Here is a 14,608-nt window from a genome sequence, read left to right as displayed (position 1 = left end):
ACCAACATCTTATAAAACTTCAACATAACATCACAACTCCTGCACTCAATACTTTGTTTTATGAAGGCCAATTTGTCAAAAGCTTTATTTATGACCTCCTGTACCTCTGATGTCATTTTCAAGGAATTACAGATCTGTATTCCTAAATCCCTCTGTCCTACCACACTCCTCAGTGCCCTACTGTTCACAATTTGATAGTCTTCCTCGCGGTCCACTTCAACTGCCCTAGGCTTGGCCCTATTGCGCAGGATACCATCCCCTCTGCCAAATTAGTTTAACTAACTTTGCCTCCAACTTCCACCCTGCCTTCAAATTTGCTTGATCCATTTCCAACACTTCTCTTTCACCTTTCTTGATCTTTCTGTCTCCATCTCTGGAGACAGCCTATCTATTGATATCTTCTATAAACCCATTGACTCTCACTGCTTTCTGGACAATACCTCTCCCCACCCTTCTCTCACTTCCTCTGTCTCTACAGTATCTGCTCTCAGGATGAGTCTTTTCATTCCAGAACAACTGAAATGTCCTCCTTCTTCAAAGAAAGAGGCTTTCCTTCTTCCACTATCAACACTGCCTTCACCCACATTTCACCCCATCTACCCACCACCCCACAGAGGATAGGATTCCTCTTGTCCTCACCTACCACCCCACCAGCCTCCGCTTTCAGCACATAATTCTTCGTAACTTCCGCCATCTCCAGCAAAATTACACCACCAAGCACATCTTTCCCTCACCCCCTCACTTTCTGCTTTCCACAAGGATCGCTCCCTACGCAACTCCCTTGTCCATTCATCCCTCCCCACTGATCTCCCTCCTGGCACTTATCCTTGCAAGCAGAACAAGTACCACACCACACTTCCTGGCCACCCTTTGCAATTCTACTTCCCATTTCCATATGTCAGTCCATGGCCTCCACCAATCAACTTCCCAACACTTTACTTCACCACTCCTCCAGTTTCACCTATCACCTGCACCTTGTACTTATTCCCCACCCCTGCCCCCACCTTCTTATTCTGACTACTCCCCTTCCTTTCCAGTCTTGATGAAGGGTCTTAGCCAGAAAGGTCAACAGTTTACTCTTTTCCAGATACTGCCTGGCCTGCTGAGTTCCTCCAGCTTTTGTCTGTGTTACCTCCAGGGTAGTAATCTCTGGATTGCTGTCCATGCCATGCACCAGTGAGGGTAAGAATAGGATGATTTGGCAGATGAATGCATGGCTGAGGAATTGGTGCAGGGAGCAGGGTTTCTGGTTGTACTGCAAACAGTAGCCAGTGCCTCGTGCAGGATTCCCTAAAGGTTAACTTACAGGCTGAGTCAACGGTAAGGTAGGCAAATGCAATGTTAGCATTCATTTTGTGAGGACTAGAGTATAAATGCAAGTATGTAATGCTGAGACTTTATAAAGCATTGGTCAGTAGCCAGGACATGGGGTACAAATTACAACGGGGGATAGAAAGAGCATGTAATAGGGGCAATGTTATAATAGTCATGGGGGATTTCAATATGCAGGTAGATTGGGAAAATCAGGTTGATCCTGGATTCCAAGAGAGGGAATTTGTACAATGTCCACGAGATGGCTTTCTCGAGCACCTTGTGGTTGAGCCACTAGGGGAAAGGCATTTCTGTAATGAGCCAGATTTGATTAGGGAGCTTAAGGTAAAGGAACCCTTAGAGGCAGCCTTCATAATATGACAGAGTTCACCCAGCAATTTGAGATCGAGAAGACAAAGAAGGATGTATCGGTATTACAGTCGAATTACAGAGGAAATTACAGAGACAATGAGACAGGAGCTGGCCAAAGTTGATTAGAAGGGGTCACTAACAAGGATGACAGCAGAGCAGCAATGGCTGGAATTTCTGGGAGCAATACGCAGGAAAGATACATACTAAAGATGAAGTAGTATCCTGAAGAGAGGATGATATAACTGTGGCTAACAAAGGGAAGTCAAAGACAGCATAAAAGAAAAAGAGAGGACATAAAATATTGCAAAAATTAGTGGGCAGTCAGAGGATTGGGAAGCTTTTAAAAACCACAGAAGGCAACTAAAAAAGCCACAAAGAGCGAAAGGATGAAATAAGAAGGTAAGCCAGCCAAAAATATAAAAGTTGTTTTAAGATATACTGTACAAAGAATAAAAGAGAGGCAAGAGTGGATATTGGACACTGGAAAATGATGCTGGAGAGGTAGCAATGGGGGCAAAAAAATGGTGACAAACCTAGTAAGCATTTTGTGTCAGTCTTCACTGTGGAAGGCACCAGCAGTATACCAGAAATTCAATAGTGTTAAGGGGCAGAAGTGAATGTCATTGCTATTATTAAGGAAAAGGGGCTTTGCAAGCTGAAATCTCTTTCGATAGATAAGTCACTTGCACTAATTAGCCTGACTTCAGCATTTGGGAAGAAGTTGGAGTCCATTATTAAGGATGAGATTTTGGGGTACTCTGAAGCACATGATAAAATAGGACAAAGTCAGCATGGTTTCCTTAAGGGGAAGAAGGTTTGACAAATCTTGCCTGAGAAATCTGTTGGAATTCTTTGAGAAAATAACAGGCAGGATAGACAAAGGAGAGTCAGTGGATTTATTCATTTGGATTTTCAGAAGGCCTATGACAAGGTGCCATACATGAGCTTAACAAGATAATAGCCCATTATATTACATGCAAGATACCGTATTAGCATGATAGGTTGATTGGCAAGAGAAAAATGGGAATAAATGGAGCCTATTCTGGTTGGCTGTCAGTGACTAGGAGAGTGCCACAGAAGTCGATGCTGTGATTACTTTTCACATTTTATCGTCAATGATTTGGATGAAGGAATTGATGGATTTATGGGCAAGTGTGCAGAAGATACAAAGATAGGTAGAGGGGCAGGTAGTGTTGAGGAAGCAGGGAGTCTGCAGAAGGACTTGTACAGATTGGGAGAATGGGCAAAGTAGTGGTGCGTGGAATACAATGTAGGAAAGTGTACGGTCATGCACTTTGGCAGAAGGAATAAAGGTGCAGACTATTTTCTGAACGATGAGAAAATTAAAAAAAAAAATCAGAGGTCTGAAGGGACTTGGGAATCCTTGTGCAAGATTTCCTAAAGGATAACTTGCAGATTGAGTTGGTGGTGAGGAAGGCAAATGCAATGTTAGCATTAGTTTCGAAAAGACTCAAATATAAAAGCAAGGACGCAATACTGCAGTTTTATGAGGCATTGATCAGACCGTACTTGAAGTATTGTGAGCAGTTTTGGACCCCTTATTTAAGAAGGAGTGCTGGCATTCAGAGGGTCCAGAAGGGGTTCATGAGAATGATTCCTGGAATGAAAGGGTTGACATATGAGGAGCGTTTGCTTGATCTGGGCCTGTACTTGCTAGGTAGAGTGAATGTGGAAAAGATTTTTCCTAAAGTGGCAAAGTCATACCAGAGCGCACAGCCTCAGAATAAAGGAACATCCATTTTGAACAGAGATGAGGACAAATTTCTTTAGCCAGAGGGTGGTGAATTGGTATAGTTTGTTACCACAGACAGCTGTGGAGGACAAGTCATTGGGTTTATTTAAAGTGGAGATTGATAGGTCTTGACTAGCCAGGGCATAAAAGGTTTTGGAGAGAAGGCAAGAATGGGTTCGAGGGATTAATAAATCATCCATGGTGGAATGGTGGAGCAGATTCAATGGGCAGAATGACCTTTCTGCTCCTTGATTTATGGTCCAAAGCAAGGTTTCTCATACCGGGGTTCTGCGAGAGGTCGCTAGGGGTTCCAAGGTAGATCGTGATAAAAAAAAAATCACGCTTTGAACTTTGCGCAATGTGCAATGCTAGCACTAGCAATGGTTGTTGATCAAGCAGCCCCATCAGAGGTCTCTCAGCCCAGTGTGGCAGTGCGCAGTAGACCGAGTTTATTTGATTGAGTCCATTTTCAATTCTTGTCACAAGATAGGGGAGGCCGTTGATAATGGGGAGCACTGTATTGCATGGAGGGGAGGATGATAGGCTGATGAGGAGTGTGAAGTGTGTTTCCAAGAGCCTCTCCCTCCTGAACTACCTTCCCAACTTCTCCTTGCAACTGACTTATGGGAGTGAACAAACTCTACTGGCATAGTAGATAATTGGAGGGAAACTTTTGTTCTGAGGAAGGAATCTTTATGTGCTACAACTCAGTTGCTGGCCTGCTGCTTTGCTGTTGTTGTAAACATTGCAAAAAGTGGATTGTGTAGGTTAGAAATTAATTGTATTGTGAAGTTTTCATATTTTTTGCGGTTTTCTCATTTAGTTATTTATTATGCTGTTCTTTTTATATTTTTTTAACCCCTGTGTTTTACAGATATGTTTGATGGTCCAATGTGGTGATTTTTGAAGAGGAGGTGTGAGATGGAAGAGGAGCAATCTAGGCCTCCCATTCTAAGCCAAAAATCCTATTTTGGCTTAAGCCAGTTATTTACCAGAAATTTATTATGTTTGCCTTATCTGTTTTTAAAATTTATGAAATGGAAAGAAAAATATTAATTTCAAGAAAGGTAAGCTCAGCTTAACTATCCATTTTATTTTTAAGAAAGGTTGGTTAAAAATTCATTCGCTACTCAAAAGAGCACTGATAATTATTTTGGGTTATTATATCTACAACTTACTGATCACACTAACGTACCATGAGCTGTAGATATAATAATTTTTACACAGGGGTTCCCCCGAGACCTGAAAATTATTTCAAGGGCTCTTCCAGGGCAAAAATGTTGAAGAAGGCTGGTCTGAAGGGACGGATGGAATGAAGTGTGTATTTTAATGCTATATGTATTATGGGTAAGGGGGATAAGTGTGGATCAGCCGATATTTCGGGCCAGGACCCTTGCTGCTTTGGATTTCTAACGTCTGCAGAATTTCTTGTATTTAACCTTTGGTCTTAAGAAAGCTACAGATAAGCATGAACCTTGCAGGGGGTTATGAAGTTGGAGCAGGGCAAATTACAACAGTATTAGGCAGGAACTAGGGAGAGTTAATTTCAAACAGCTGTTTTTGGGCAAGAACACATCAAACTTGTGAAGCCTGTTTAAAGACCAAATGCAGAGAGTACAGAACAGGTGTGTTCCAGTAAGAAGAATGGACAAGGATGGCAAGGTAAGGGAACCTTGGAAGTCAAGAGAAGTGGTCCAGAACACAAAGGAAATTTACATATGGTTTAGGAAGCTAAAATCAAAACAGAGCCCTCGAGGATTACGAAGATGGCAGAGAGATTTTAAGAAGGGAATTAGGAAAGCCAGGACAGGCTGTGGCAAGTAGGATTAAAGAAAATCCCAAGGCATTCTATACCTCCGTTAAGAGCAAAAGGATAACTAGGGAGTAGTACGACCACTCAAGAATAAAGAAGGGTACATGTGTTTGGAGGCAGAGTACGTGGTTGGGGTCCTAAACGAGTACCTTGCATCAGTATCCTCTGTCAACATCTTCCAAATAGAACATGGAACTATTTATTTCACTTCTTTTATGTCTGTTTTTCATCTTGGATATGTTTCTGGAACTGTTGGAGCCCATGATATGCAGTTTGGAGATCATTTGGATGATCAAGAGCTTTGTTGTCTCTGAGAGGATCCCAGGAGACAGCAAGTGCCATCCTCGAGGTGAAGAGGCTGCAGGACAGAGCGCAAGATAACATTCAACTCCACTTTGCTGATTAAAGTTCCATTGTCAGCCAATTAAAGCGATGAGGGAGATTGAAACAGTGAGGCAAGCACCAACTGCCTGCCTTCTGATCGCTGGTGGGATTGCTCTGCTGCTGTGCCCAAAGGGTAGGACTCTGGGTCTCTCACTTTCAAAATGTTGGAGGATATTATCGAGCTTTTCTGCATTTATGGATTTGGACTATAGACTAAACTTTTTTTCCAGTCAAGTAGTTTTTATATTCTGCGTTGCCCATTCTTTCTAATTCTTTTGTGCAGGAAAGGGACATTTGGGGGGGGGGGGAGGCGCGATGTTCATGTAGCGCTTTGTGTAGAGGGCTGTGGTCAATGTTCTTGTTGCATATTTTTTGTTAGTTTTTTGTGTGGGGAAGAGGAAGACTTGGAGGCCAATGCTCTTGTTGCGTTTTGTGCGGAAAGACAATAGACAATAAGTGCAGGAGTAGGCCATTCGGAACTTCAAGCCAGCACCGCCATTCACTGTGATCATGGCTGATCATCCACAATCAGCACCCCATTCCTGCTTTCTCCCCATATCCCTTGACTCCGCTATCATTAAGAGCTCTATCTAACTCTTTCTTGAAAGCATCCAGAGAATTGGCCTTCATTGCCTTCTGAGGCAGAGCATTCCACAGATCCACAACTCTCTGGGTGAAAAAGTTTTTCCTCAACTCCGTTCTAAATGGCCTACCCCTTATTCTCAAATTGTAGCCTCTGGTTCTGGACTCCCCCAACATTGGAAACATGTTTCCTGCCTCCAGTGTGTCCAATCCCTTAATAATCTTATATGTTTCAATCAGATCCCCTCTCATCCTTCTAAATTCCAGTGTATACAAGCCCAGTCGCTCCAATCTTCCAATATATGACAGTCCCACCATCCCGGGAATTAACCTCGTGAACCTCCGTTGCACTCCCTCAATAGCAAGAATGTCCTTACTCAAATTTGGAGACCAAAACTGCACACAGTACTCCAGGTGTGGTCTCACCAGGGCCCTGTACAGCTGCAGAAGGACCTCTTTGCTCCTATACTCAACTCCCCTTGTTATGAAGGCCAACATGCCATTAGCTTTCTTCACTGCCTGCTGTACCTGTATACTTACTTTCAGTGACTGATGAACAAGGACACCTAGATCTCGTTGAAATTTCCATTTTCCTGACTTGACACCATTCAAGTACTAAACTGCCTTCCTGTTCTTGCCACCTAAGTGGATAACCTCACATTTATCCACATTAAACTGCATCTGCCATGCATCTGCCCACTCACCCAACCTGTCCAAGTCATCCTGCATTATCTCAACATCCTCCTCACATTTCACACTGCCATCCAGCTTTGTGTCATCTGCAAATTTGCTAATGTTACTTTTAATCCCTTCATCTAAATCATTAATATAAATAGCTGCGGTCCCAGCACCGAGCCTTGCGGTACCCCACTAGTCACCGCCTGCCATTCTGAAAGGGACCCGTTAATCCCTACTCTGTTTCCTGTCTGCCAACGGATTTTCTATCCATGTCAGTACCCTACCCCCAATACCATGTGCTCTAATTTTGCCCACTAATCTCCTATGTGGGACCTTATCAAAGGCTCTCTGAAAGTCCAGATACACTACATCCACTGGCTCTCTCTTGTCCATTTTCAGAGTTACATCCTCAAAAAGTTTTTTGAAGATGGCTTGGGGATTGATGATTGTGTTGCCACTCTTTTTTTGTGCAAGTAGGTGGATTTGCTGTTTCTCTCTGAACTGACTTCCACTGTGGTTCTTTGCTTTGTGGCTATCTGAGACGAAGAATCTCAGAGCTGTATGCTGCAAACATTATTTGATAATAAATGAAAACGAGAAAATCTGCAGATGCTGGAAATTCAAGCAACACACACAAAATGCTGGTGGAATGCAGCAGGCCAGAGAGCATCTATAAGAAGAAGTACAGTCAACATTTTGGGTCGAGACCCTTCGTCAGGACTAACGGAACAAAGAGATAGTAAAAGATTTGAAAGTGGGAGGGGAAGGGGGAGACCGGAAATGATAGGAGAAGACAGGAGGCAGAGGGATGAAGCTAAGAGCTGGGAAGCTGATTGGCAAAAGGGATACAAGGCTGGAGAAGGGGGAGTATCATAGGACGGAAGGCTTTGGAAGAAAGGAAGGGGGAGGGGAGCATCAGAGAAAAATGGAGAACAAGCAAGGAGTTATTATGAGAAGGCAAGAGAGGAAAAGAAAAAACAAACAAACAAACAAACAAACAAATAAATAGAAGGGATGGGGTAAGAAGGGGAGGAGGGGCATTAACGGAAGTTAGAGATGTCAATGTTCATGCCATCAGGTTGGAGGCTACTGAGACGGAATATAAGGTCGCAAACACGAGGAATTCTGCAGATGCTGGAAATTCAAGCAACGCATATCAAAGTTGCTGGTGAACGCAGCAGGCCAGGCAGCATCTCTAGGAAGAGGTACAGTCGACGTTTCAGGCTGGGACCCTTCGTCAGGACTAATTGAAGAAAGAGCTAGTAGGAGATTTATAAGTGGGAGGGGGAGGGGGAGATCCAAAATGATAGGAGAAGACAGGAGGGGGAGGGATAGAGCCAAGAGCTGGACAAGTGATTGGCAAAGGGGATATGAGAGGATCATGGGACAGGAGGTCCGGGAAGAAAGACGGGGGGCGGGGGGAACCCAGAGGATGGGCAAGGGGTATAGTCAGAGAGACAGAGGGAGAAAAAGGAGAGTGAGAGAAAGAATGTGTGTATAAAAATAAATAGTGGATGGGGTACGAGGGGGAGGTGGGTCATTAGCGGAAGTTAGAGAAGTCAATGCTCGTGCCTTCAGGTTGGAGGCTACCCAGACGGAATATAAGGTGTTGTTCCTCCAACCTGAGTGTGGCTTTATCTTTGCAGTAGAGGAGGCCGTGGATAGACATGTCAGAATGGGAATGGGATGTGGAATTAAAATGTGTGGCCACTGGGAAATCCTGCTTTCTCTGGCGGACAGAGCGTAGGTGTTCAGCGAAACGATCTCCCAGTCAGCGTCGGGTCTCGCCAATATATAGAAGGCCACATCGGGAGCACCGGACGCAGTATATCACCCCAGCCATTTCATGCACAGCTGCTCTCACTCCATCCTCCCGCCACTCCACTAGGAATAGGGTTCCCCTGGTCCTCACCTACCACCCCACCAGCCTCCGGGTCCAACATATTATTCTCCGTAACTTCTGCCACCTCCAATGGGATCCCACCACTAAGCACATCTTTCCCTCCCCCACCTCTGCTTTCCGCAGGGATCGCTCCCTACGCAACTCCCTTGTCCATTCGTCCCCTCATCCCTCCCCACTGATCTCCCTCCTGGCACTTACCCTTGTAAGCGGAACAAGTGCTACACATGCCCTTACACTTCCTCCCTCACCACCATTCAGGGCCCCAGACAGTCCTTCCAGGTGAGGCGACACTTCACCTGTGAGTCGGCTGGGTTGATATACTACGTCCGGTGCTCCCGATGTGGCCTTCTATATATTGGCAAGACCCGACGCAGACTGGGAGATCGTTTCACTGAACACCTACGCTCTGTCCGCCAGAGAAAGCAGGATCTCCCAGTGGCCACACATTTTAATTCCATATCCCATTCCCATTCTGACATGTCCATCCACGGCCTCCTCTACTGTAAAGATGAAGCCACACTCAGGTTGGAGGAACAACACCTTATATTCTGTCCGGGTCGCCTCCAACCTGATGGCATGAACATCGACTTCTCTAACCCCCGCTAATGCCCCACCTCCCCCTCGTACCCCATCCACTATTTATATACACACATTCTTTTTCTCTCTCTCTCCTTTTTCTCCCTCTGTCCCTCTGACTATACCCCTTGCCCATCCTCTGGGTTTTCCCCCCCCCTCCCACTTTTCCTTTTCCCTGTACCTCCTGTCCCATGATGCTTTCATATCCCTTTTGCCAATCAACTATCCAGTTCTTGGCTTCATCCCTCCCTCTCCTGTCTTCTATCATTTTGGATCTCCCCCTCCCCCTCCCACTTTCAAAGCTCTTACTAACTCTTCCTTCAGTTAGTCCTGATGAAGGGTCCCGGCCTGAAACGTCGACTGTACCTCTTCCTCAAGATGCTGCCTGACCTGCTGCGTTCACCAGCAACTTTGATGTGTGTTGCCGGAATATAAGGTGTTGTTCCTCCAACCTGAGTGTGGCTTCATCTTTACAGTAGAGAAGGCCTTGGATAGACATATCGGAATGGGAATGGGACATGGAATTAAAATGTGTGGCCAATGGGAGATCCTGCTTCCCCTGGTGGACAGAGCGTAGGTGTTCAGCAAAACGACCGCCATCTCCAACGGGATCCCACCACTAAGCACATCTTTCCCTTCCCCCCCTCTGCTTTCCGCAGGGATCACTCGCTACGCGACTCCCTTGTCCATTCGTTCCCCCCATCCCTCCCCACTGATCTCCCTCCTGGCACTTATCCGTGTAAGCGGAACAAGTGCTACACATGCCCTTACACTTCCTCCCTCACCACCATTCAGGGCCCCAGACAGTCCTTCCAGGTGAGGCGACACTTCACCTGTGAGTCGGCTGGGGTGATATACTGCATCTGGTGCTCCCGATGTGGCCTTCTATATATTGGCGAGACCCAACGCAGGCTAGGAGACCATTTCACTGAACACCTACGCTCTGTCCGCCAGAGAAAGCAGGATCTCCCAGTGGCCACACATTTTAATTCCATGTCCCATTCCCATTCTGATATGTCTCTCCATTGCCTCCTCTACTGTCAAGATGAAGCCACACTCAGGTTGGAGGAACAACACCTTATATTCCATCTGGGTAGCCTCCAACCTGATGGCATGAACATTGACTTCTCTAACTTCCATTAATGGCCCTCCTCTCCTTCTTACCCCACCCTTCCTATTTATTTATTTATTTATTTATTTTCTTTTTCTCTTTCCTTCTCACAATAACTCCTTGCCTATTCTCCATCTTCCTCTGATGCGCCCCTCCCCCTTTCTTTCTTCCAAGGCCTTCCGTCCTATGATACTCCCCCTTCTCCAGCCTTGTATCCCTTTTGCCAATCAACTTCCCAGCTCTTGGCTTCATCCCTCCCCCTCCTGTCTTCTCCTATCATTTCGGGTCTCCCCCTCCCCCTCTCAAATTTCTTACTATTTCTTTTTTCTGTTAATCCTAACGAAGGATCTCGACCCAAAACGTCAACTGTACTTCTTCCTATTGTTGCTGCCTGGCCTGCTGTGTTCCACCAGCATTTTGTGTGTGTTGCTTGATAATAAGTGAACCTTTTTAGTTAACCAAGTGGACGGATATGAAGAATGTGGTGTTCACTGCGAAGCATGCCAACTTCCTAGGGCATTTTGAAATAAAGAAAGATGTAGTTTTGGGTCTCTTAAAGAGCATGAAGGTGAATTAGTTCCCAGGGCTGAATGGCATGTACCCCAAGTTATTAAGAGAGACAAGGGACATTCTTGGGCCCTTGACCAAGATCTTCGTGTTCTCTCTAGCCATTGGTAAGATCCTGGAGGATTGGCTAATGTTATTCCATTGTTCAAGTAGGGAAATAGGAATAATCCTGAAAACTATGGATTTGTGAGACTCACGTTGGTAGTCGGTAAGTTACTGGAGGGAATTCTTAGGGGCAGGATTAATGAGCATTTGAAAAACTATGGCCTAATTAGGAATTGCCAGCATAGCTTTTTGTGGGCAAGTTGCATCTTACTAACTTGATTGATTTTTTGACGAGGTGACGAGGGTGATTGATGAAGGCAGAGCTTTGAATGTTGTCTAATTGGATTTTAGTAAGGCGTTTGACAAGATTCCTCATGGGAGGCTCATCCAGGAGATGAAGATGCATGGGATCATTTGGTGAATTAGCCATTTGTTTCAGAATTGGCTTACCCATAGAACAGTGGGCAAGTCTACAGGTGGTACGAAGATTGTGGTTAGTCTGGTCTTACTCAGGGAGGTGGGACACAGATTTTAATGGGAGAAGAGCGATAAAATGATGCTACCTTGGACCAGATACAATGAAAAGCTGATGCACATTAGCCAAGTAGGTCCGAAGCAACAAAATCTGTTCCTTTGTCTCTGTCGCATCTGTTCCCAGGATGTGGCTTTCCTTTCAGAACATCAGATATCCTGATGAAGGGTTTCAGCCCAAAATGTCAACTGTACTCTTTTCCATAGGTGCTGCTCGTCCTACTGAGTTCTTCCAGCATTTTGTGTGTGTTGCTCGGATTTCCAGCATCTGCAGATTTTCTCTTCTTTATGATCAGAGATGACCTCCTTTTTCAAAGAACAGGGTTTCCCTTCCTCCACCATTGAAGTTGCCCTCATCCACATCTCTTCCATTTCCCAAACATCCAAGCTCACCCCATCTTCCCACCATCTTAACAGTGATAGAGCTCCTCTTGTTCTCGCCTACCACCCCACAAGCTTCCACATTGAACACATTTTCCTCTTCTGCCATTTCCAAAGGGATTCTGTCAACAAACATATCTTTACATCCCTCCTCTCTTCGCTTTCCACAGGGATCGCTCCCTCAATGATTCCTTTGACCATTCATCCCCCCCCACTAATCTCCCTCTTAGCACTTACACCTGCAAGCGGCCAAAATGCTACACCTGCCCATTCACCTCCTCACTCACCTCCATTCAGGCCCCCAAACTGTCCTTGCAGGTGTGGCAACACTTCACCTGTAAATCTGCTGGGGTCATCTGTTGTATCCAGTGCACCCCATGCGGCCTCCTCTACATTGGTGAGACTTTCATAAATTGGGGGACCGCTTTATAAAGCACCTCTGCTCCATCCAGCAAAAGCAGAACTTCCTGGTGGCCAAACATTTTAATTCTGATTCCCATTCCGACATGTCAGTTCATGGACTCCCCTTGTGCCAAGATGAGGCCACCCTCACGGTTAGGAGCAACTCCTTATATTCTATTTGGATAGCCTCCAACCTGATGGCATGAATATTGATTTCTCCTTCCAGTAAAAAAATCCCTCCCCCTCCCCTCTTCTTCTATTCCCCACTCTGGCCTCTTACCTCTTTCTCACCTGCCCATCACCTCCCTCTAGTGCCCTCCTCCTTCTCCTTCTCCCATAGTCCCCTCTTCTCCTACTAGATTCTTTCCTCTCCAGCCCTTTATATTTCCTACCCAACTGGCTTCATCTATCACCCTCTAGCTATCCTCCTCCCCCCCCCCCTTTTTTATTCTGGCATCTTTCCTCTTCCTTGTTCTCAAAGTCCGAAACATCAACAGTTTATTCATTTTCATAGATGCTGCCTGACCTGAGTTCCTCCAGCATTTTGTTTTGCTTTGGACTTCTAGCATCTGCAGGTGTTCTCATGTTTAAAATCAAAACACAACAGTTTGAACTGATAAGGAAAGAGAATAGGAATGAGGGGTTTTGGATGTAACTTAGCAAGAGCTCCAGAGATTGAGTATCACAAAGAACACCCCATCCTACGGGCAGGGAGAAGGGTCGATTGTTTAGCAAGTGGGAAATCCCTTATTTCAGTTTTGTAAGCTGCAGTGATGGTCTGACTGAGTATTTGTACAAAGAGTATGATGACATTCAGGATTTAAAGTGTTGCCCCAGAATCAATATAATTTACTAGATAAATATACATAAAATACTGGAAGATCTCAGCAGGTCAGGCAGCATCTATGGAAATGAATAAATAGTCGACATTTTGGGCCAACCTTCATCGGACTGGAAAGGACGGGAAAAGAAGCTAGAATAAGGTGGTGATGGAAAGGCAGGAGTACAAGCTGACAGGTGAAAGGTGAAATCAGGTGGTGGGGGGATGAAATAAGAAGCTGGGAGGTGACAGGTAGAAAAGGTAGAGGCCTGAAGATTAAGGAAGAGTGAACCATGGGAGAAAGAGAAGCAGGAGGTGCACCAGAGGGGGTTGATACACAGGTGAGGAGAATAGAAAGGGTAAGAGAGGCGCCAGTATGGGGGATGGAAAAAGAGAGAATGGGGAGAAGGGAGAAATTACCGGAACCTAGAGAAATCGATGTTCATGCCATCGGGCTCGAGGCTACCCACACGGAATGAAGTGCTCCTCATCCTACCTGAGTTGCCTTCATCATGGCAGCAGAGAAGTCCATGGACTGACATGTTGGAATGGGAAGTAAAATTAAAATGGGTGGCCAGCAGGTAAACCTGTCTTTTGTGACAAACTGTGCTTGACAAAGCAATCCTTCAATCTATTGTACGTCGGATTTCACTGATGTAGAGGCCACCACACCCAGAGGACAGATACAGTAGATGTTTCCAACAGACTTGCAGGTGAAGACTGCCTCACCTGGAAGAGATGGTGAGAGCCCTGAGGGAGGAGGTGAAGGGGCAGGTGTAGCACTTGTCTGCCTGCAGCGATAAGTACCAGGCGGAAGTGCAATGAGGAGGGTTGAATAGTCTAGAGAGTCACAGAGAGTGATCTCTGTGGAAAGTGATGTACTTTGAGGAAGGATGCTGTTGAAGTCTGTGTAGGGGAGCACTTTGGTTCCAGTGATCATAACACCATTAGTTTCAATTTGATCATGGACAAGGATAGATCTGGTCCTAGGGTTGAGGTTCTGATCTGGAAGAAGGCCAAATTTGAAGAAATGAGAAAGGATCTAAAAAGCATGGATTGGGACAGGTTGTTCTCTGACAAGGATGTGATTGGTAGGTGGGAAGCCTTCAAAGGAGAAATTTTGAAAGTGAAGAGTTTGTATGTTCCTGTCAGGATTAAAGGCAAAGTGAATAGGAATAAGGAACCTTGGTTCTCAAGGGATATTGCAACTCTGATAAAGAAGAAGAGGGAGTTGTATGAAATGTTTAGGAAACAGGGAGTAAATCAGGTGCTTGAGGAGTATAAGAAGTGCAAGAAAATACTTAAGAAAGTAATCAGGAGGGCTAAAAGAAGACATGAGGTTGCCTTGGCAGTCAAAGTGAAGGATAATCCAAAGAGCT

General features: G+C 45.2%; 1 protein-coding gene across 1 annotated transcript in view; it reads right to left on the bottom strand.

Moving 5' to 3' along the window:
• Positions 1–14,608, bottom strand: part of tap2a (transporter associated with antigen processing, subunit type a) — a 57,007-nt gene that overhangs the window by 29,280 nt on the left and 13,119 nt on the right. The window lies entirely within an intron of this gene.

This window comes from Mobula birostris, chromosome 5 (genome assembly GCF_030028105.1).
Source record: "Mobula birostris isolate sMobBir1 chromosome 5, sMobBir1.hap1, whole genome shotgun sequence".
Classification (NCBI taxonomy): Eukaryota; Metazoa; Chordata; class Chondrichthyes; order Myliobatiformes; family Myliobatidae; genus Mobula; species Mobula birostris.
The sequence above is the reverse complement of the archived record's forward strand: the minus strand, read 5'-3'. Positions and strand labels throughout refer to the sequence as shown.